The 26,286-nt window shown below is 33.7% G+C and overlaps 1 long non-coding RNA gene across 1 annotated transcript; it reads right to left on the reverse strand.

Moving 5' to 3' along the window:
• Positions 1-17,037: 17,037 nt before the first annotated feature.
• Positions 17,038-19,730, reverse strand: LOC107888040 (uncharacterized). The gene is made up of 3 exons (XR_001681250.2): positions 19,619-19,730; positions 19,064-19,147; positions 17,038-17,286 (listed from the first exon to the last, which is right to left on the reverse strand). It is a non-coding gene; the product is annotated as an uncharacterized lncRNA (long non-coding RNA).
• Positions 19,731-26,286: the final 6,556 nt, after the last annotated feature.

Raw genomic sequence — 26,286 nt, forward strand, 5'->3', positions numbered from 1 at the left:
CTAGGGAAAGAACAAGGTTGTGGACTAAATCAAACTATTAGCCATTTTATACCAAGGTAAGTTTGTATTTCAAAAATAAGCTTTAATATGACTATATTTTATTACTTTAATATTGCATGAACCTTATGTTTGATAAATATGGATGAGCTTAATCCTATGAATGAGTCCAAAGACGAATCAACAAGCAAGAAATCTCGTTTTAACCTTAGGAATAGGGTAGGATACGAGTGACATGTCACTAGGGTCATTATGTGTTATGTGATTATGTGATCCGAGTGTTGGTCTTGTACGTCCTATAGGTGGCTAAGTATATCGGCATATGTTGCGGATACTTGACAGCTTGTATGAGCAGCACCGCATAGCTACATCTTGATTGAAAACTTGCATGAGCAGGCCCGTTGATAGCTCAAGAGCTAGCAACTATGTGATATGATACTTGGGTAGCTTTGGCTACATATATGGCACTTAGTGTGCAAATTTCCCGAGTATCCTATATTTTTATTCCGAGTGGTTCACGGGTATGTCAAAGATGAGAATATTTGTAAGTTCATTTCGAGATGGTTCAGGTATGTACGTAAAGCTCATGTTTATTAAATGCTTGAAATGATGAAAATGAGGTAAGTTTTGTGATGGAATGAATTAGGATACTAAGGTAAATTTACATTTAATTATGTTATATTATTTGAATGTTATATGCATGGTGAGGTTGCTTATTTCTTGCATACGAGCTTACTAAGCTATATAGCTTACTCCTTTTATTTTTCATGTTTTATAGTGTTAACAAGCTAACTCGGATCGGTGATCATCGGAGATTCGAATCACACTATCAAACTCTCATTTTGGGTATTGATCATCTTAGTATTTTGGAAGTATGGCATGTATAGGGATTTGGTCATTTTTTTATATGTGTCGTTATGATTTCAACCAATGTATTGGCTTGTAATTTGTCAAGGGCTTGACTTGATATTTGGCCATGTAAATTGGCTTATTTTGGTTAATGTGGTTGTAAGCCTAAGTATATTCATATATGTGCCAATGGCTTTGGTGATATGGTCATGATATGCTTGGTGAATGATGGAATATGATTCATAGTATGAATGTAAAATGTTTGGAAATGTGTTATATTGGTGAAATGATAAATTTAGGCATAATTAGGTGTTTTCAAAGTAGTAAATTGAGGCTTAATGAATGTGAAATTTGCGTGATTAATTTAGGGCATAATAAATGTTGTGAGTATGATAGATGTTGCTATTGTATTGGCATGTTTTCTTCATATTTGTGGATGTTTTGGTTGCCCAAGTATATTATGTTTTGTGCCATAGAATTGGTGTTTGTGAATGTGTGAATAAGGGTGGAAAATGGCTCGGTAAATAGCCTTTATTTATCCTCATAGGTAGACACATGGGCGTGTGTCTAGGCCTATCTGACACATGGTCTGCCTCATAAGCATGTGTTTTGGCCGTGTGTCCCCTGCACCTTAATTTTGAGAAACAGAATGCTCAAAATTGAGCATACTGGCTGGGACACGGGCGTGTGTTTCAGCCTTGTAGACGGCACGACCCTAAACACGGGCGTGTGCCCTGGCCGTGTAAAGTCTGCATCTAATTTATGAGAATTAATTTTCCACATGACTAAGCACACGGGTGTCTAACTTGGCCATGTGACCTCAATTTGTTCATGGGTTACAAGTCAGAGAGTTACACGGGTCGGTGTGACAACCCTAATTTGGCCCTACTCGAAAAGTGGTTTCGGGATCACAAAACCGAGTCACAAAAATAATTAGATGTTATATTCTATGTTTATTTCATGTGAAAGTGCATGTGTGAAAATTTCATGCTTTGATTTTGCCATTTGTGAGTGAAATTATGAAATAGGACTCATGTGAAAATTTTTGAAAATGCTATAGGCTAATTTGTAGTGGCCAAATAACTTATAGTATGAAATAGGTGGATTTGCATGTCAAATTTCCCACCTTAAAACATAGTGGCCGGCCATGATGGGCATGATAAGCATTTGTGTAATTTTTTTATTGAAATTATGGCATAAGTATGGCACAAATAATATATGTTATTTTGTGTCATAAAATGTTAGTAATAAAATAACAAAAGGAAGTAAAAGACAAGGTTTTTTGTTCATCCTTGTTCTTCATAGCCGAAAATAGGAGAGCAAGAGGGGAAAAAGCTCTTGAAAAATTCGGTCACTAGGGGAAGAAAAATCCAAGGTAAGTTCATGGTAGTTAACTTCTATCTTGATTTTCATGAGTTCTTCTTGATTCTACCTTAACTCATGAAGCATATTTTTTATTTTTGGTTGTGTTGTGAGCATTCGGTCATGAATGGAAATGAAGGAAATGGTTGTTGTTTCATGTTCTTTTGATGAATAATGGAAGATAGGTGAAGTTGAGCCAAACAAATGAGCATGCATGTGCCTTAGATGCTAAGGGGGAAAATCGGCTAACATGTTGTGTGTATTATGGCCGAATGTGAACTTGGATAACATTGAGTAATGTTTGTGCTTTAAAATGATGAAATGGAGATTATGCTTAAGTGAAATCATAGGTATGTGATGATTGATTTGTGATATGCATGTTTGAATAACATCCATGCAAGTTATGTGTGAAAGAGTGAATTGGTAATAAATCTGATTGGGACAGCAGCAGTAACATGATTTTGGAAAATCACCATAAATTGTGGGAGATGAGTTAGAAGCTGAATAAATTATGTAATTAAATATTAATGAGTCTAGTTTCTTATAAAAGAAACCATGTAAGCAAAAGAATTGCTGATAATGAGATATTTGAAGTGATGTGGGACAGGGTCAGAATGACTTCTAGATCCTTTGTTCTGTTTTTATAAAATCATTATAAATTGTAAAAAAATGATCATAAGATGAAATTTATACGATTAGACTCCTTAATGAGTCTAGTTTCAAATGAAATAAACGAGAACATATTTTGAATTCTATATAATGAGAAAATTGATTCGTAGTGAGGAGTGGTCAGATTAGTCAAACAGTGAAACAGGGGAAACTTTAAGAAAAATCTGGTATTGATTGGCAAAACTAAAAATTCTGAAAATTTTATGGACAAAAGATATATGAGTCTATTTTTAGGGAAAATTAACGGCACTTGATTTGGAGTTTCTTAGCTCCAGTTATAAATGATTTAGTGACTGTTGTTCAGGAAGACAGCAATTATGATTATGTGGTAAACATTGACAAAAATTTGTTAATGAGTTGCTTATTGATTTCTTATAAACTTACTATGATCAGTAGGTGTGAAATTCGAATATATATATTATATTTTGAAAGTGATGTTGGAATAGTCGAATAATGACTAGTTTAAAATCTTTGAATTTAAGCTCAAGAGCATAGAGGGGCAAATTCGGATAAGGAAAAAGAGAAAGTAATCGAATAGCCGTTGTAATCGTTTGGCAACGTTCAAGGTAAGTTCTTAAATGTTTAAGCTTGATTCCTTCTTATATGCCTAAGAGCTAAATTAATATGGCAGAGAGAATGTAAATTTTATTTAGTTAATGTGCCGAATATGTAATGATTTAAGGCTATAAGCCAATTATGGCTATTATGCTTAAGTTGAATTGGATTTGGAAATTTGATGCACTAAATGAGTGTTACAATGAATAAACTATGTCGTATATGTGCTGGTAGAGATATCACGATTTGTGATTATTAAATATCTAAAGGAAACCATGATGTGTATAAAATTATTTTTATTAGTCCTTTGTGGTAGCCGAATGTGGCTTGGTACTAAAGTGATTAAATGTGAACTTCGATGAGGTAACTGTTAGTGATCGATGATATAAGTTATGCATTATAATAAATATTCGGGTTTCAAACCTAGCAAGCGTAATGCCGGTGAAATGACATCGGACTTAAAGGTCTAGCATGCTTATGGCCGGCGATGAAATCAGGTTATTACCTAGCAGGCAAATTGCCGATAAACTATTAAAAGTGTGGTGCTATACGACTATGGGCTAATACGATATGTGGATTCGTTTCGTAAAGTAAACTATTCAGGTACGAACAACCTAATTAAGTACATGTGAATTAAATGAATTTGATGATTGATGTGAATCAAACATATAAGAAATGGTTTCATGTTTATGTTCAACTATGAGACCTTGTGTTAAATCGACAATCGATTTCGTTCAATACATTAAGTTGGTGAGGTATGCGATATGTACTTATGCATGTTAAATCGATTGGAATTGAATCATGAATGTGAATTGAGAAGCATAGGTGAAAATGCCTATGTCATATATATGAGTAAGGATAAAATCATCGTAAATTATCGATAAGGATGGGCTATGTGCGAAAAAATCTTATAATTGCTAATTTGAATGGTTGTGTGCAAATCAGTGAGCAAGATGTATTTATTGAGATGATGCTTCAGTGAAAATATACATATGTTCTTTGTGTTGAATGAATATTAAATTAAAGTTATGAGCCGTATGTGACTAGCATATCTAGTCAAATTTGATACTATTAAATGATGTACTAAGATATGTGTTCCAATGTGGAAATTAAACCCTATGTGGTTGAAAGGATGAAAATCTTTGTTGATAGATATGTGTTTCAGTTATACATGATTGAAGTATAAGTTATGAAAGTGGGAAAGAATAGGTGAATTGTCTATCGAAATGTGATATTCGGGCTTCGGCCCTAGCAGGCTATAATGCCGGTGAAATGAAATGTTATGTGAATTCGGTGTTCCTTGTAAGATAGGGATTTAGCCAAATGTTTAATATGAAATGATAGTGTATTATATCATGCTTATATGGCCTAATGGAAAGTATAACATGTTGGTAAATATGCAATGTGCTTTTATAATTGATTGATAAGTTTGAAATGAATGTGAGTAAAATGTTATGCATAAGCTATCAAATGCTAAGTGTGAAAATGAGATGAAAGAAAAGTGTTGAAATGTGTTAATATATGATTAAATATGCATGATATTTGTATCCGGCTTAAAGACCGCAGGCTATATGCTGGAATTATATCCGGGGTAAATCCCGCAGGCTTCGTGCTGGTAATATATCCGGGTTAAATCCCGCAGGCTTCGTGCTGGTAATATATCCGGGTTAATTCCCGCAGGCTTCGTGCTGGTATTATATCCGGGTTAAATCCCGCAGGCTTAGTGCTGCTATTATATTCGAGCCTTTGAGCCTAGCAGACTAGTATGCCGATGAGACACTATTCGGGCCTTTGGGCCTAGCAGGCTATAATGCCGGTGAGATACTATTCGGGCTTTCGAGCCTAGCAGGATATAATGCCGATGAAATGATAATCGGGCCTCGGTCCTAGCAGGCGAAATGCCGGTGATTTGAGAAAAGTCGAAGACTAAGGTACCTCGTGTTAGATTGACAAATGAATACATTCAATACGTTAAGTGGGTCAGGTACACATTATGTACTCATATGTGAGTTTGATTTGAAGTGAATCACTAGTGTGTAATGTGATACATACGTGAATAAATGTTATAACTATATCTATGATCATGATACATCGGGTCAGGGTGTGAAAGTATGTGAAAGTATTTGAGTTAATTATGTTATATGAATTCAGGTTAAGTATGATAAGAATGCTGAACGTGCATTATGTGTTTGTGTGTATTCGTCCAGATGGCAATATACCTAGAATATGGCCTCTTGAGAAATTGAATAATCGAAGTATAATTGCGTTTATTTGTTTGCATTGCTTAAAACTTACTAAGCTTACAAAAGCTTACTCCGTTGTTACATTCCTCTGTTTTGTAGATTGTTCGCTCCAGTTATTTGCTCGGGTTGGAGTTCGCCAGAGATATTATCACACTGTCAAGCTCACGCTATTGGTGTAAGTAAATCCTAGTATTTCGAGTTTATGGCAAGTATAGGGTTTTAATGTTGAGTATGTGATACTATAAGTTAGCCAAAGGTGGTGGCTTATATTGATAAAGTGTTTTGGCCATGTGAATTGGCCTATGTTGGCTAGTGATGTTTTAGGCCTCGTAAGCCCATATATGGGACAGATTGCATGAGAAAAGAAAATATTTAAATTGATTGAAATTTTTTTGGCACGGTTTTTGTGTGATTGACTGAGTTTAAGTCGGGTAACACCTCGAACCCTATTTCGGTGAGGGATACAGGCAAGGGGTGTTACAGTCGGGACACGGGCGTGTGTAGCCACACGGCTTGCCCACACAGGCATGTCCTAAACTACACAGGCGTGTGACCCCTGTTTTGGGCAAAAAAAATTTAAGTTTTGTAAAAATTCCTAAAGTTCTCAATTTAGTCCCAGACCACTTCCAATGCATGTTTTGGGCCTCGTAGGCTCGTATCAAGGACTTTATGATTAATTGGAAATGGTTTTAACTTGAACGCAAATTTATGACTCGAAATTGTACGTTTGCTTGTACTGCAAGTTTGGTAATGCCTCGTACCCTGTTCTGCATTGAATACGAGTAACGGGTGTTACAGTTTATCTATCAACAACCTTTCATTTTCTACCATAAATTTCAAATCTTCAGCATATTCATCCATGACCTAATTTTCATACTTTGATAACTTTTCAAATTGATCCCCCAAAGAAAATATCAAAATTACTAAAAACGGGACAAGAAAACTTACCCAATTAAGCCAAGAAAGTTTTTCTCTCTCTCCTAGGGTTTCCATGTATTTTGGGGTTGAAGATGATCTAAAATAAGATGATAATTCTTTTATCATCTATTAATTAATTAAATTATTTCAATTTTCAATTGAGTCCTTTCCTTTTTTCTAAATTTCCATGGATGAGTCACCAAAATATCTACATTCTTTTCTTTAATGTTTTATTTACCATATAAGGATCTCAAGTTTTGAATTCCATAGCTATTTAATCCTTCTAGCCACTAGAATTCAACTTTTACATTTTATGCGATTTAGTTCATCCCATATTTAAACACATAATCGGTAAAATTTTCTTATCAGAATTTTCACATGACATTTCTAACGTAATACGGACCATGTAACAAAATTAAAATAAATTTTATTTTCGGCTCGGATTTGTGGTCCCGAAACCACTGTTCCGATTTCACTGAAATTGGGTTGTTACAACTCTCCCCCTTAAGGATTTTCATCCTCGAAAATCTTACGAGTAAAAAGATTTGAGGTATTGCTTCCTCATAGTATCCTTCGGTTCCCAGGTAGCCTCTTCTATACCGTGTCATTGTCATAGAACTTTTACTAATGCTACCTTTTTATTTCTTAACCCTTTTGTTTCACATACCAGAATTTTGATCGGTTCTTCACTGTAAGTCATATCAGGCTGAATCTCAACTTCTGCTGGAGAAATAACATGTGAAGGATTCGATCGATAATGTCGTAACATAGACACATGAAAAAATTTATGTATACGATCAAGTTTTGGTGGTAAGGCTAACCGATATGTAATAGGTCCAATTCTTTCTGTAATCTTATATGGCCCAATGAACCGTGGACTTAGTTTTCCTTTACACCCAAATTGAAGAACTTTCTTCCAAGGCGATACTTTTAAGAATACTTTGTCACCGACTTGAAATTCTATTTCTTTTTGTTTAAGATCTGCATAGGACTTTTGACGATCAGAGGCTGCTTTCAAACTGTCTCGAATTACCTTCACTTTTTCTTTAGTTTCACGGACTAAGTCAACTAGTGCAACTTTTTCTCATAGAGTTCTGTCTAATATAATGGAGTTCTATATTTGCGACCATACAAAGCTTCATACGGTGTCATTTTGATGCTGGACTGACAACTGTTATTGTAAGTAAATTCAACTAAAGATAAATATTTTTCCCAATTACCTTCAAACTCAAGTATACAACACCAAAGCATATCTTCCAAAATTTGTATAACACGTTTAGATTGACCATCTGTCTGTGGATGAAATGCAATGCCAAAGTGTAACTGAATACCTAAAGCTTCTTGCAACTTGCTCTAGAATCTAGATGTAAACTAAGGGTCTCTATCTGAAATAATGGAGTCAGGCACTACATGCAATCTGACAATCTCAGAGACATACAATTCAGCCAATCTGTCCAAAGAATAATCCATACGTACCGGAATAAAGTGTGCAGACTTTGTCAACCGATCAACAATCACCCAAATGGCATATTTCTTCTTTGGAGATAGGGGTAATCCCGATATAAAGTCCATAGTAATTCTTTCCCATTTCCATTTCGCTATCATAACTGGCTGTAACAATCTCGAAGGCAACTGACGTTTATCTTTTACTTGCTAACATATCAAACATTTAGATACAAACTCAGAAATATCCCATTTCATTCCCGGCCACTAGTACCTCTTTTTCAGATCATTATACATTTTATTACTACCAGGATGAATAGACATGTTACCATTATAAGCTTCATTCAAAATCTTCTGCACTAGTTCTAAACTTTCGGTACACATACTCTGTCTTTGAATAATAAACAACCATCAATCCCGATTTGAAATTCTGAGTCAGGAATCAATTCACTTTGTATCTGTTTTGCTTGCAACTTATTATCATTTTTCTGACCTTCAAATATCTACTGCAAAAATGTCGGTCTAGCTTTTAACTCAGCTATAATTGAACCGTCATCAGATAATGACAATCGAGTATTCATTACTCACAAAGTATACAGGGATTTTCTGCTCAGAGCATCAGCCACTACATTGGCTTTTCCCGGATGGTAGTCAATAACAAGATCATAATCTTTCAGTAATTCAAGCGACCTGTGTTGTCTTAAATTCAAATCTTTCTGTGAAATCAAGTACTTCAAACTTTTATGATCAGTGAATATGTGACATTTTTCACCAAACAAGTAATGCCGCCAAATTTACAATGCAAACACTATGGCTGCCAATTCAAGATCATATATCAGGTAATTCTTTTCATGTTGTTTAGTTGTCTTGAAGCATAGCTACTACTTTACCTTCTTGCATCAAAACACATATAAATTATAAATTTCTTACCCGATTTAGGCTGAACTAACACTGGTGGTTCTGTCAATAAGGTTTTTAATCTGTTAAAACTCTACTGACATTTATCAGACCACTCAAATTTCACATCTTTTTGCAATAGACGGGTCATCGGAAAAGCTATCATTAAGAACATTTTTACAAACCTTCGATAATACCTAGCCAATCCTAGAAAACTTTAGACTTGTGACACATTCTTAGGTGGCTTCCAGTTAACAATAGCTAAAATTCTATTCGGATCCACCCTGACACCTTCAGCAAATACTATATGCCCAAAAACACAAACTTCTCGTAGCCAAAATTCACATTTACTGAATTTGACATACAATTGTTTCTCACGCAAAGTTTGCAACACTATTCTCAGATGCTTAGCATGTTCATTTTCATCTCGGGAGTAAACCAAAATATCATCTATAAACACCACCACAAACCTATCTAAATATGGTCTAAAAATTTTGTTCATCAGATCCATAAACACTGCAGGTGCATTTGTCAAACCGAATGTCATCACAAGAAACTCATAGTGCCTGTATCTGGTTCTGAAAGTTGTCTTGGGTACATTTGAATTTTTACCCTTAACTGATAATAGCCAGAACAGAGATCAATCTTTGAAAATACAGTGGCTCATTTCAACTGGTCAAACAGGTCATCAATACAAGGCAATGGATACTTGTTCTTCATTGTAACTTTGTTGAGCTGTCTGTAATCAATGCACAGCCTCAACAATCCATATTTCTTCTTTACAAACAGAACCAGCGCACCTCAAGGTGAGACTAGGTCGAGCAAAACCTCTGTCAATCAATTTTTGTAACTGTACTTTCAACTCTTTTAACTCAGTAAGATCCATTCTGTAAGGTGCTATAGATATCGGTGTTGTACCCGAAATAAGATCTATAGAGAATTTCACTTCTCTAACTGGTGGTAAACCAGGTAACTCTTCTGGAAATACATCAGGAAATTCACAAACAACCGGCACTTACTAAATCTTTGACTTAGCTGCTTTAGTATCTAGTACATATGCAAGGTAAGCATCATAACCCTTTCTGACATACTTTTGTGCTAATATTGCTGAAATCACTTTAGGTAATCCATCCAGTTTATCATATTCAACATGAAGTAATTCACCACTCTGACATTTCAATACAATATATTTCTGCTTACAATTCACCACTGCATCGTATTGGGTTAACCAATCCATTCCCAAAATCACATCAAATTCATCAAATGGCAATAACATTTTACCATCAACGGACAGTTTTTACAGACTTTATCCACCATAACACACTGGCCCAAGGGGTTTGAAACTTTAATCACAAATTCAGTGAATTCAACAGGTAAATTTCTAACAGACACTAAGTTTGTGCATATGTATGAATGTGTGGAACTAAGATCAATCAAAGTAGTAAAATCAGTGTCAAGTAGAGAAAATGTACCAGTAATGACATCTAGTGCAGATATATCTTCTCTAGCACAAATAGCATATGTCCTTGCCAGTACTCGTGCCTTAGATTTAACTGTTGTATATCTTATAATACCTTGGCTACCACTGACATTGTCGGGGTAACAAGGTGGTCTGCCCCTCGAAACAGGTTTACTTGGCTTTGAAGTCAGTTCAACTTCTTTTTCAACCCTTTCCGGACAATCTTTAAAAAAATGATCAAGGGATCTACATTGGTAACAAGCTTCACTTTTAAACCAACATTCTCCATGATGAAATTTATTACAATACTTACATTTTGGTTTGGGATTACCGACACTGCCCACACTGCTTATAGAATGAGATGAAGATCTCGGGTTAGAGCGTTGAGAACCTTGCTCACTTCCAGTATATCGCGTAAAGTTGGTAACACAATCATAATAATTTTTTAATTTCTTAGAAGTAGATGATTGTGATTTACTCATAATTCTTTTACTAGAAACTCGAGCTTCTCTTTCAACTTGTTTCTTTCCTTTACTCAATTCTTCAACTTTATGTGCCCGATCAGCCAGTATGACAAATTCCCACAATTCAAGAATCCTAATCAACAGTTTAATGTCTTCATTAAACCCTCTTCAAATTGTTTGCATATGTCAACTTCAGATGGAATCCATTCTCTGGCACACTTACTCAACCAAACAAATTCTCGTTCATATTTAGATACATTCATATTCCCCTGTTTGAGCTCTAAAAATTCTGTTTGAGCTTTAAAAATTATTTCTTTTTCTGATCCAGGAATCTCTAATTAACATACTTCTTTTTGAATTCAATTTGGAAAAATTCCCATGTAATGTTTTCTCTAGGTACCACTGAAGTTATGGTATTCCACCAATGATAAGCTATATCATTTAGTAAAGACACTGCACATTTCAAACATTTAGTGAGGGTACAAGATAATTCATCTAAAACCCAGATGGTATTTTCCAACCAAAATTCAACCCTTTCTAGATCATCGTCTGCGGTAGCTCTAAGTTCTTCTGCTCCATGCTTACAGATTTTATCTACCAGAGGCTTACCAATTCTAACAGGTTGAGAACCCTGTGGCATCTCAGGAACCAGTTGAGGAACAGGTGGGAGAGGTCGTTGTACAGCGGGGTTTGTTCTTAAATACTTAGTAAACCATTCATTCATCAATTGAAAGAATGCATGTTTTGCCTCCTCGCTTCAGCCCTCATATACGGGCCTTTCACTATCAGATTCAGATGCGAATCTTTGAACTGAAGCTGAAGCATTGCTCCCAGCTTCCTTGGATGCACAGCTCTAGCTTGGTTGGATGACATTACTCTATGAAAAACATATTTAAAATGATCAAGAGACATCACACTATCATGAACTATATAATGGCATGCATAGCTAAACTCAAGTTTACTACGTTAAATCTGAGAATCGGCTAAACCATAGCTCTAATACCACTAAATGTAACACCTCTAACCCGTATCTGTCACCGAACAGAGTTATAGAGCATTACTAGAGTTTATAGATAAATCATGTCAATCACTATTCATTTTTCGAGATTATTCATAACGTCCCTTAAATGGACCCTTGAGGCCTAATATGAGCATTGAAATTGAGTCAGGACTTAACCGAAAACTCTAAAAAAATTTCGTGAATTTTCAAAAATTTTCCAAGGTGCAGGGCTCACACACCCGTATGGTCTAAAGGACATGCCCGTGTGGTCCCTTAAATTTTTTACCCCGTGTAACTCTCTGACTTGTGCCACACGGTCAGACACACGCCCGTGTGAGTAGGCCGTGTGATCAATTTAATTTTCAAAATTTAGGTGCAAGGTTCATAAGGCCAAGACACACGCCCCGTGTTCTAGGCTGTGTAACACACACAACTGTGACACACGCCCGTGTCTCTGCCCGTGTACTCAATTTTAAGCATTCTGTTTTTCAAATTTAAGATGCAGGGGACACACGGCCTAACCATACGCCCATGTACCAGGCCGTGTGTCACACATAGTCTAGACACACGCTCGTGTGTCTGCCTGTGTGGATGAAATAAAGTCATTTCTAGCTTCATTTCTTACCCAAAGTCATACTAATGATCTACACTAAAACTCACTTCCAAATACCAACCATTTCTAGCATTCAAATTAAGCAACTCTATCATTCAACATGGCATATAATTATAGGCATACATGTTTGTAATCTTACCTTGATTTAGTCTATATGTTAGACATAATTTGATCAACTACTTAACATATATGTAGCTACCATAGTATGACATTACAAGTGTATCAAAATAAACCAGTACTAGTCACTCCAATGGCTAGATTACAAGCATCATTTTCAAGCCACTAATGGCCAAGTTATCCTATACATGCCATTATACCAAAATGATTTTACTATATATACCTAAAATAAACTAGTAGATAGTGTGATGATGCTCCACTGATCTCCAACCTTCGCGAGCTTCTGATAACTATAAAATAGGGAAAAAAAACTAAACATTACATGCTTAGTAAATTCGTATAATAGGAATTAAAACTTACCAATATACATTTATTAACATTAAGCATTCAATAACATGCTTTTTCATCAATTTGGAAAATTTACCTATACACAAACACTCAATCAAATAAGTTAGTTACATAAGTATTCACACATACATCAAGTAAGCATAGATGAGCTCATCGTACTATATTCCTTCAAGACAGTATTCATGTCATCCCATAATTCTCTTATCATGCCAAGTATTGTGTCCGTTGAATCATTGAAATTCTGATGGATACTCAAGTAGTACACTTAAGGTGTACAATTTAATAACCCGTCAATTCTTGTTCAAGAGTACCCATTAAGGCACTTAATCAAAGAACACACTCTCGAGCCACATATCGTATTACAGGATTACCAATCTAGGCTAAATCCTTTATGTAACGTATGCTTAGAAGAGCTCAATTAGGATTATCAGTCCAGGCTAAATCCTACTTGTAGCATATGCTTGAGAGAGATTATATCAAGATTACCCGTCCAGGCTAAATCCTTTCTATAACAAGGTCAGTTTCATCCTTGCCAAATACCGACAGCAACAAATGCAGGACCTCATTTATTTCGAGAAAGCACATATATTCATCGGGATTCAAAATTCAAACGGAACTTAACCCCTTTTTCACCATTTCAAGTATGTATTCAATTCGTCATTATAGCAATCAAACAATTTACATCAATATATGTCACATTCCATACAAACACAACATTCAATTTAACATATTTACATGCTCGATTAAGTTACACGAACTTACCTCGATACTTGTTCGCATTTAAAAATCTACTAATTTAAAACTTTTTCTTTTCGTCGGTCTAACCTCAAATTTTTATTGTCCGGATCTATATAAATGAATTTATACATCAATTTATCACATTTCATATTCAAGTGGACTCAATTCACATCCTAGGCAAAATTACGATTTTGTCCCCAACTTTTCTATAAATTCTAATTTCATCCTTAGGCTCGGAAATTGAAATTTATGCAATTTACTCCCTATTTCAAGCCTAACCGAAATTTCAATATACAATTTATAGCACATATATTTTAAAAATTTCATAAATTTTCTTCAATTTTTACAACTTTATATTTTAGTCCCTAAATCATGTTTCCATCAAAAATCACTTTGTAAAAGTTGTTTATCTATCAACAACCTTTCATTTTCTACCATAAATTTCAAGTTTTCAACATATTCATCCATGACCTAATTTTCATACTTTGATAACTTTTCAAATTGATCCCCCAAATAAAATATCAAAATTACTAAAAATAGGATAAGAAAACTTACCTAATTAAGCCAATGAAGTTTCTTCTCTCTCTCCTAGGGTTTTCATGTATTTTGGGGTTGAAGATGATATAAAATAAGATGATAATTCTTTTATCATCTTTTAATTAATTAAATTATTTCAATTTCCAATTTAGTCATTGCTCTTTTTCTAAATTTCCATGGATGAGTCACCAAAATATCTACATACTTTTCTTTAATGGTCTAATTATCATATAAGGATCTCACGTTTTGAATTTCATAGCTATTTAATCCTTCTAGCCATTAGAATTCAACTTTTTCATTTTATGCGATTTAGTTCATCCCCTATTTAAACACATAATCGATAAATTTTTTTATCAGAATTTTCACATGACATTTCTAACATAATACGGACCATGTAATAAAATTAAAATAAATTTTATTTTCAGCTCGAATTTATGGTCCTAAAACCACTGTTCCGATTTCAATGAAATTGGGCTGTTACAAGATCCTTACGTTTTCAAGAAAATCTACCCATTAAATTTTGGGGTAAATGCATTTTAACTGATGTTTACTTAATTAATTACATCCCTACTCCTTTTTTATTTGAATGCAGCCCCTATGAACTTTTGTTCGCTCACAAACCAAATTATTCTCACTTATGTGTGTTTGGGTGTCTTTGTTATGCTTCGATTTTTCCTTGCTCAAAGGATAAATTTCGTGAACGAGCTATAGCATGTCATTTTCTTAAATACCCATATGGTCAAAAAGGGTATAAGATGTATGACTTACACAAACACAAAATTTTCATCTCTAAAGATATAGTTTTCTACAAAAAAAAACATTTTTCCTTTTCGTGATCCTCCACCTTTAACTCAACCTACAAATATACCCATCCCTTTATCTCTTCCTAAAGATGAATCTAAATATTTGCCGAATACTATTGTTCACCCTGTATCTCTACCCCCTCCAAGCATTAACCATATTTCTAATACACCTCCTAATAATGCTCAACCTCTTCCACTTGGATCCACATGTCCTACGCTTCATACAAAATTGCCACCTCACTTCTTGATTTTCACGTTGAATTGCCAAGATGACATGCATCACATTTCACTTCTTCCAATCACGCATCCTCATGTATGTCTTACCATTTGTCTCAATTTCTTTCATATTCTAAACTTGCTTCTAAACATATGAATTTTTTAGAGGCCATCACTAATAGTGATGAGTCAAAGTCTTATTCTCAAGCCATTAAAGATTTTTGTTGGCAAGAGATAATGAAAAAGGAATAGTGGCACTTGATCAAAATCAAACATGGACTCTGGAACCACTACCATCTGGGAAGAAACCTATTGGCTGTAAATGGGTTTACAAAATAAAATATCATTTATATGTAACCATTGAGCAATACAAAACTCGGTTAGTGGACAAAGGTTACACACAAATTGAAGGACTAGACTACACTGAGACATTTTCTCCAATCGTAAAACTCACCCCAGTCCGAACTTTGCTGGCTGTATCTACTTCCAAAGCATGGGAACTATACCAACTTGATGTCCATAATGCCTTCTTACATAGCGATCTCCACGAAAAAGTATACAAGATGCCACCACCTGTTTATTTATCACCTAATGACAATCGAGTCTGTTGTCTTCGTAAATCTCTGTATGGTTTGAAATAGGCCTCTCACTAATGGTTTGCAAAATTTTCTCATGCTATTCCTAAATTTGGGTTTACTCAATCTAAAACAGATACTTCCCTTTTCACATACCACAAAGTCGATTCATTCACTACTTTACTGGTGTATGTGGATGATGTTATTATCACTAGCAACAACAAAGCGCATACTCAAACACTCAAGAGTTATCTAGACACTCGGTTTCATATCAAAGATCTTGGTCCCTTGAAGTACTTTCTTGGCTTAGAGGTGACTCGTTCTCCTGATGGAATTGTCTTATCGAAAAGAAAATATGTGTTAGACATTTTGAAAGAAGTAGGCTTACTTGGTACTAAACTTTCATCTATTCCTATGGAATAAAATCACAGACTAGCATTAGACGATGGTGTTTTCTTGGACAATCCAAGTGCTTATCATCACCTTGTTGGGAGGCTCATTTACTTGACAATCACTTTTCATAAGATCTACTATTCAGTTCATACCTCTATTAGTTCATGCATCAGCCTCAACACTGTAACACCTCTTACCCACGTCCATCGCCAAAATAGGGTACGAAGCGTTACTAGACTCAAACGCATGCATACAAACATTTTCAGGTCATAAAATTTCGTTCAAATTTAAAACTTTTCAATTTCTATCTTAAAGTCCCTTATATGGGCCAACGAGGCCCAAAACATACATTGGAGGTGGTTAGGGACTAAAGCGAGACCTTTTGAAACATTTGAGACACTAAGAAAATTTTCATATTTTGGAGAGTCACACGCCCATGTAGGCAGGCCATGTGGTCACACATGTCCGTGTGGCTCAGGGCACGCCCGTGTCCTCCACCCGTGTAACTCTCTATTTATAACGTCATCACCCATTTAGGGTCACACGCCCATGTTAAGCAGTGTGGCCATCCGTGTGGATGATAGTTAGGCTATTTACCAAGCATTTTTCCATACAAAAACACTTGCACATCCATACTAAGTTTATCGACACACAACATGGCATTTTTAGCCATCCTAATAACCACACCATGGCATTCACTCACTATTTATAAATCACATTCATCATGCACAACGACACACACATTTTACTAATTATAGCATGTAACTTAACCATTCACATTTAGTATTTGCCACATATAATTATCACACATTCACTCATCCAACCCAAAAAAGCATGCACATCCATGTAATGCTTCATCATAGACTTATAACATAGCAAATATTGGTCACACTAAATGGCCTTATACAACAATGACCTTTAATTAGCATATGCCAATATTCTAGGCTAACTCATAATATCATCTACACAATAACCAAATCCCTATACATGTCATACACTTAAAATGCTAGAAAATCATTGATACCCATCAATAGCTTGTTAGTGTGATAGGATCTCCGACGACCTCCAACTCGAGCTAGCATATGTGACACTATAGGAAAAAAGGAAAGGAAGAGAGAGTAAGCATATAGCTTAGTAAGTAGGTATGTAAATAATAAAAAATTTATTAACATGATTTTAAAAATCCTCATAATATTTTCTCAAGATAATGCAATCATAATTGCACAAAGTTCCACTATTCACTTATGTTCATATCAAGCTATTTATGCAAGTTATAGTCACTAAATTATTTATATCTTGAGCTACGGAACTCCAAATTAAGTTCTGCTATTTTTTTCCTGAAACTAGACTCACATATATCCTTACCATAAAATTTCCAAAATTTTTGGTTTAGCCAATAAGTACATTTTATTCTTTAAAGTCGTCCCTATTTTGCTATCCGATAGTTTCGACCCTTCTTCACTAAAAATTAATTACCTCCTTGTACGGGACTCGGATGATGTTCTCGTTTATTATCTTGAAAATAGATAATTAAGAATTTAAAAATATAAATTATAACTCGTAATTATTTTTATACTATTTTTAATGATTTTCTAAAGTCAGAACAGGGAATTCCAAATTCATTTTGACCCTGTCCTACAAAAATTCAAACATCCCATAATATGAAATTCTTTTGCTTACATTGTTTCTTCTATGTGAAACTAGGCTCAACAAGATTTAATTTCATATCTTATTCAACCTCTAATTCAATTTCCATAATTTTTGGTGATTGTTCAAAATTATACAATAGCTCTTGTCCAGAGCTATTTTACTGCTAACTTTATTCTTTCATGATTTCTTTGTATTAACATCCATTTAATCATACGTAACACCAAAGCATATCCTTAACTAGCCATTCCAATAGCTAGTCATTATCAAATATTTACATGCCATTCATTGGCCAATTTAACCTATACATCAATAGCAAAACTTAAACTTATCATGTCTCAATTTAATTTGGCCTAAAAGCCTCACACATGATCATCAATCAAATTTACCACCTATTTATACAACATAAGTATAGACTTATAATCACAAGGTCATCACAAGATCATTTTCATAGGTAGGACTTACTCATTTACATTCTTACCAAATGTCCCATATACATCGAATTCATTACTCATGAATTTTGCGTACATACCTGTACCCTTTTAACATGATCATACCTTGTTATTTCTTTGACATAATATTTGGATTTACCCGTTAAACCTCTTAAGATACTAAGGATACTCGAGAAAACTCGTACAAGATGTATCATACCAATGCCATGTCCCAGACATGGTCTTAGATGGAAATCTCATATCGATGTCAATAGTCCAGCTATGGTCTTACACGATGCCTCATGCCGATGCCATGTCTCAGACATGGTCTTACACTGGCTCACATAACAATGCCGATGTCATGTCCCAGACATAGTCTTACACTAGCTCACGTAAGCTCACGTAACAATGCCGATGCCATGTCCCAGACATGGTCTTATACTGGCTCACATAACAATGCCGATACCATGTCCAGACATGGTCTTACACCAATGTCATGTCCCAGACATAGTCTTACACCGGCTCATGTAACAATGCTGATGCCATGTCCCAAACATGGTATTACACGGTTACACATATTGCCATGGTCCAACCATGGTATTTACCGTCAATTCATAACATGTCGTGATTCGATCATACTCAACCCTGTATTTTTCTTAATTTGATCTTTCAATACGATCTCGTATTTTTATATTATTCATGATCCAATAATAACATACAAAATAATACATGATATTGATTAAGCATTTAAACATATAAAATTTAATGCTTATTAACATAGAAACCTACCTCGGTATGAAACGACGAAATAAGTCAATTACTCGATTATCTTGCTTTTCCCCCGATCTAATTCTGAATTTCATCTTCCTTGATCTATAACAACACATTTAATTTATTTATTCATCATGCAACTCAAATTAGCCCAATTTCATATTTTTGGTAAAATTACATTTTTACCCTTATACTTTTTCATATTTACACTTTTTCCCCTAGGCTCGTAAAATGAAATGTGTTCAATTTCTTTACTACCCATGCATAGTCAAACCTTTTTCATGCTTATAGAAGCCCACATTTTCTATTATTTCACACATTTACTACCATTTTACAACTTTTACAAAATGACTCATTTTAGGTGTTTTCATGAAAATCATTTAACAAAAGTTGTTTATTTAACAACCAATATTCATTTTATTCCATAAAAATACAGCAAACAACATGAATATTCTCATGGAAAAACCCTAGACTTTCAACCATTTTGCAAAATAATCCCCTCATTAGCTAGATTAAGTTATAAAGGTTCCAAAAACATAAAAATCAACAAAAATGACCATCAAAATCACTTACTTGCAAGGGTCTAAAGTTGCTGAAAATTTCAAGCTCCCATGGCCATTTTTCTTATAGAAAATCGGTGGAGAGAAGAAGATGAAAAAAACAAAAGATGATAACTAGAGTTTTTATTATTTTTTTATTCATTACTCATATTTTGTCACCTAATGCCAACTAACCATCGACTTTTCATAATTTTTGTCTCCATATCCAGCCACCACATTAATATTTGTCTATTTCCTTAATAAGGACCTCTATTTTAACGTTTCATAGCTAATTAACACATTTAGCTAATAGAACAAAATTTTTATACTTTACGCGATTTAGTCCGTTTTTCAAAATTAAGCATGCAATTGCTTAAATTAATTTACCAAAATTTTCAAACATCCATATAATCATGCTATAACACATAAAATAACATTAAAATAATTTTTCGACCTCAGATTTGTGGTCTCAAAACTACTATTCCGACTAGGCCCAAAATCGGGCTATTACAGACATGGCCATTGGTTAGCAGCTCTTCGGGTTCTAAAATATCTTAGAGCTGCTCTTGGGCAAGGTATTTTCCTACCCTCTAATTGTGACCTTCAACTGCATGCTTACTGTGATTCAAATTAGGCTAGATGTCCACTTACTCATCATTCCCTCACCGGTTTTTTCATTCTCCTTGGTTCCTCCCCCATTTCATGGAAAACCAAAAAGTAGACTGTAGTTTCTTACTCATCCGTTGAAGCTGAATATTGCTCCATGGCAACTACTAACTGTGAAATAATTTGGCTTCGTGCTCTCCTTCATGATTTAACAATTTCAGTCTTTTCTCCGGCTCATTTATATTGTGATAATTTTGTTGCTCTTCACGTCGCTGCCAATCCTTCCATCACGAGGACACAAAACACATTGAAATAGACTGTCATTTCATTGGAGACTGCATCAAAACCGACTCCATCACTACTTCACATGTTTCCTCTAATCACCAACTTGCTGACATTTTCATGACTTAGTTCTTCTCAGTTCTCTTTTCTTGTTGGCAAGTTGGGCATTCGTAACCTCCATGCTCCAACTTGATGGGACATATTAACAGAGGCCACTAAATGTGAATATTCAGTTACCGTATACTTATGCTATTGACCCATAATCTCAAGAATATTTTATATATATATTTTCTTTATTTATGTATATTATTTTTCTTGATTTACGAGTTAATTAGAGCTCCTACTTGTATATAATCATTTCATTACTCTGTAATAATATACAAGAAATACGACATTTTTTTTCATATTTTAGCACTTATTTTATAATAAATAAATTTAGGTCATCTTATAAACAATAAATGGGAAAGTATCTATATAATACATAGGCGATCTTTGATTTCACCAAGAACCCTATTTTATAAAAATTCCAACTTGAAAGATCCTGATAATAACAAATAAGCCACCAGCCAAAAAAATACCTAGGAGTTTCACTACCCCATATGTCCAAAAACAACATGTCTTCTTTGTCTTTTGTCTATCAAAACTAAAAAATATATTTATTGACTAAAGAATCACTCTAAGCTAAACACACGACTGTGAAAGTCATGTACACTTACATGGAGCAAGTTTAGAAGAAGATTTTGCAATTGACCCTATGGTGATGTAACTTTAAAAAAAAAATTTGTGTGGAGTTCACAAGTATACCTTGTTTTCTCGAGCAATTAACAATAATAAATTATCTGAATCGTCTAAAGAATTTTATCTTTTTTCAAAATTACTAAAAACTTTGTTGAAAAAGAATACCTAAAAGGCTAAAAAATGAGAATAGATGAGAGCAACAAGGAGAGCAGATGATGGATGGAAAAAAACTTGAGGTTTTTGCTAAATTACGCTTCTTGTCAATGTAATTTCAATTGGGGTCTCATACGGTCACATATTAACAAATTAATTTTATTAGTCTTGGACTTGTATTTTATTTTGTAGAAGACCATTTAACAATTTTGCCGTATTTCAGATTTTTAAAACATTATTAATGTTTTTCTCCTCTTCTTTTTTTCACGTATAATGAGAGTGACATGTAATGAAGATACAACGTGTTAGCATTTCATTGGACAAAATGACACGTCATACTTCTATTATGTATGGAGTAAAGTGTCCAATGGCTTCAAAGTATAAAAACCAAATCGAGATATTTTTTTTCTTTTCCTTCAAGAAAATAACTTTTTTGGTATATCAAATTATCACATCAAATTTGTACTTTACCCACCATCCTCTAAGAAAATATTAGTTAATTTTGAATGTCAGAAAACCTTTTAAAGAAGGGTACAGGGATTTACTGGAATTTAATGAAAAATAAATTAAAAAATGTAAAAATGTGAGTAAAATGTAAAAATGTGAGTAAAAATGGACTTATCAGATTGAGTCATGTAGGAATATTAATTTTTTTATTCTTCATATTTATTTTATTATTTATGTTCGAGGTTTGTAATTATTTTAAGTTTGAATCTATATTTCTCATTAAAATTTTAATATATATTATCACTACATCTAATATGAAATATTAAAATTTATCTACTCATATATATTTATTCAAAACTTATTTCTCCATTTTAAAAAATATATAAATATCTAGTTTAATTAAAAATAATTTCATCAAAACACATTAAAAACATGGATTTCAAAGAGTGTGTGTAGATTTCAAGCACAGTTGCTTCACCTTAAACAACAATCCAAATATATGATATTCTAAAGAATGACTCAAGCTTCTTTTATCAAAATAGCTGCATATTGTAGACCTATATGGAAAGTCATTTTCTCAATCTTTATCCTGGAATTTTTTTAAGTTAAAACGTACTGTTCATCAGGTTTGCTTTTTCTAAAAGGCATAAAAATATATTTAAATTTTAATCTTTTAAAACATTTTCAATTTAATTATTAATCCTCAAAAAGAATTAAATTGTTGTTTTTAAACGAAAATATTAAATTTTTAAAAGAATCTAATGTGCTTCATACTATTTTTTAAAATTTTTATTAACTTTTTATATATTTTTAAATTATTTATTTATTTGAATATTTTTATAAATTTTAAATTATTTTTTTATGACACATATAAGATAAATAGTGAGATGTCAATATAAAGTGTACATAAACTGTTATGCATATTGTCACACTAATATTGTTTAAAAATTAATGTTTTAATTAGCTTATTTATTAAAAGTAAGTGAATTGACTCTTTTTAAAAGGTTAATAATTAAATTTAACTAATAAATAAATAAAGACCAAATTAATAATATATATATATATGGATATAAATATTAATGGCTAAATTTATTATTAAGTGTCTCTAAAATTTAGATAAACAAATAAATAATTATAAAACCCAAGCTTTTGGGCTTAAAGATTTAATTTTGGAGGCCATTTGGGCTAAAAAGATTTGATTTTGGGACCATACTTTCCAATATTTATATCCCTGTAACTGTCCCAGAAATTTAAGTCTTCCATAATTATAGCCTTAAGATAGCTAATTCAATGCCAAATTATTGGTTTGTATTTTTGCTGCCCTTCGAATTGGGGCTCTTATCCCCGTCGGTGACCATTCCAGATTGACTTTTGAGTCTTTGACCACCGGCCATGTCGGTTCATAAGTTTAAAATCAAATTAGATACCCCCATTTGATTTTTGTTATTTTAAATATTACAATTTTGGATATTAAATTTGCAATCTTCCACAAATTCATCTAAGACTAAATTACAACTATTAGTAAATTTTTTTATCAATGAACTATGAAAAATTATAAAATTATCATTTAACTATTCAATTTTGTTTTTTTCTTTTGTCACCATAACAGATCTTAAAATTAGCATAATAATAACTTTAACCATTAATATTTACATTTAATTTGATTTTTTTATAATTTTGCTTTTCTTAAAAGACTAAAAATATTAAATTTATCAACTAAATTTGATTAAAAATATAAAAAAACTTAAAAATTAAAAATAATAATTTTCGTCCTATTAAAAATAAAAATATTTTAATAATTTTTAAATTGAAGTACAATTAATGCGTGAAATACATCAATTTTTTTGAAGTTAATTGTCACTACTAAAAAGGGAATATGACACTCCCTTTTATCATTGCCGCCTTTTGCATTTTGTTACCTTTTCTCTCAACCAAACTCCGGTTTCTAGGCTTCTACTCTTGGTGGGATTCAAGCTGTATCCAAGATATTGAAATCCAAATTGTGGACCCTTGGATTAGATCCTGAATAGTTAATTTCTTAATATTAAGTGGTGTTAATTGCAATTAAAGCTAATATTCAAATATAGATTAACTAATCCTTCTTATAAGATTACATTAATTAATCCATTAAGTGGTGTTTTAGTTTTTACTCCAACCCCTTTTTTAACTTGGCATTTTCTTTATGAGTAAAAGCATGACAAACTCAACAAAGTAACGAGTAGCATATACAATCCTAAAGAAGCCACGCCTTGCCCTATTCAATAACTCTTTTGGGGGATGATCTGTCAACACATCGACTCGAAAGGTAGGCGGCCTTTTTGGCAGCTTCTGTTTAGGTCCCCCATACAACCACTATTTTATATGGATAATCTCTAGCTACCAAATATTTAACATGTGAGAACCAAACGTGTAAAAAACAATTGCTTAATGGGGATGCGTTAGCATCGACCTGATTAAGCAACAATTAAAAAAAATAGTAAAATAAATTGAGAAATTGAACACACAAATTTAACGTGGAAAAACCCCTCCAAAGAGGATAAAAAAATCACGGGAAAGTATAATTTTACTATGATGGCAAAAGAACGAAGAGTACAAAAGATGGAGATAAAAGCTAAACCCCGAAAACCCAAAAACAAAGAACCCTCAAAACGTAAATACAAATTTGACTAAATGTGTTATGAGTTCTAATATCTAATGAGTGTATTTTTTAAGGTTGTACAATAGCCTATTTATAGGCTAAATTCATAGGTCAAATAATAATAAAATAATCTAAACTAATCAATGTTTGATTGAAACAAATAAACAGAGTTTAACTGAAAGATTATTTCTCAAATTTGACTGAAAATAGGAGTCATATTTAACAAATCTCCACCTTGACTCATATTTCCACAACGCCATCTTGGCCAAAGCCCGCCACGAGCCTATCTTGAACTATGCAGGGAGTTAACTTAGTTGAATTTGTGCTTAGAAACTAGAAGACTTCTAGCCTTCGGCTTGTACACTACCGAATCAAAACTAACCCGAGTCTGATTTTCACGAACACAGTGCCCTAACTTTTCAAAACCTGCATCCAAAATAGAACCTCTCTTCAATGAAACAATCATACCTTTTTCCCTCCTATGACAAAGTTGCATCTGCTCCAAACGAGTTGACTTTGACTCCATAAAGGACGGGGGACGTCCGATTTCACCGGTCACTGTAGAACCTTCTAGAATATAAAGATTGCCGGTTCTTTTACCTTTTAACAAAACGATAGCTCCACAAGATACTTTAATGACACTCGACTTGATGTTGATTCTGCATCCTTTCAAGTCTAAAACACTCAATGAGATGAGATTCTTTCGTAAATCAGGTACATACCTAACATCTGAAAGTGTCATAATCATCCCATCGTGTATCCTAATTTTAACAGTACCAATACCAATTACCTTACTAGATGAATAATTTCCCATGCGCACAACTTCACCTTCAACTGAACTGTATGTGAAGAACTATTCTCTATTGGGACACATGTGGAAAGAACATCCCGAATCTAGGATCCACTCGAATGTGAGCTTAGAGTTATCGCTACCAATTACCTTGCTAGATGAATAATTTCCCATGCGCACAACTTCACTTTCAACTGAACTGTATGTGAAGAACTATTCTCTATTGGGACACATGTGGAAAGAACATCCCGAATCTAGGATCCACTCGGACGTGAGCTTGGAGTTATCGCTCGTTAACACTAACGAGAAATCATCACCATTTTCATCGGCCAAATTAGCACCAGCTACGTCTTCCTCATTACTCTCAGCAGCTCTTTTATTTCGCAATTTATAACAATTTGCTTTGACGTGTCCTAACTTTTTACGATAGTGACACCTTTTGTCTTATTTCTTTGATGCTATCAAAACGGAAGCTTGTCTGTCTGTCTTACTATCTAAATGAAGCTCATTTTCGAGTTTGGCTCTACTCAACAAATGACCCTTCACATCTTTGAACGAGAGTTTGTCTCTGCCATAAATCAGGGTCTCCCCGAAAGACTTGTATGAAGGGGGTAAATAGCACAATAATAACATAGCTTGATCTTCATCATCAATATGAACCTCAATGTTCTTTAAATCATTTAAAAGAGTAATGAATTAACTAATGTGATCTCTAAGAAACTCACCTTCATTCATGCAAAACGTAAATAGACGTTGTTTCAACACTAAACGGTTAGTTAGGGACTTAGTCGCATAAAAAGTTTCTAACTTTTTCCACAAGGCAGATGAGGTCTTTTCCATCAATACCTCCTGCAATACCGTATTTGCGAGGCACAACTCGATTGTAGACAAAGCCTTTTCATCAAGCTCTTCCCATTCTGTTTTATTTAGATTCTCAGGCTTTTTCCCGGTAACAACCTTTTTCAAACCAGATTGAACTAGAATTGTCATCATCCGAACTTGCCACAGATTGAAATTTGTCTCACCATCGAACTTCTTAATTTCAAAC

The sequence above is a fragment of the Gossypium hirsutum genome, chromosome A03 (genome assembly GCF_007990345.1).
Source record: "Gossypium hirsutum isolate 1008001.06 chromosome A03, Gossypium_hirsutum_v2.1, whole genome shotgun sequence".
Taxonomy (NCBI): domain Eukaryota; kingdom Viridiplantae; phylum Streptophyta; class Magnoliopsida; order Malvales; family Malvaceae; genus Gossypium; species Gossypium hirsutum.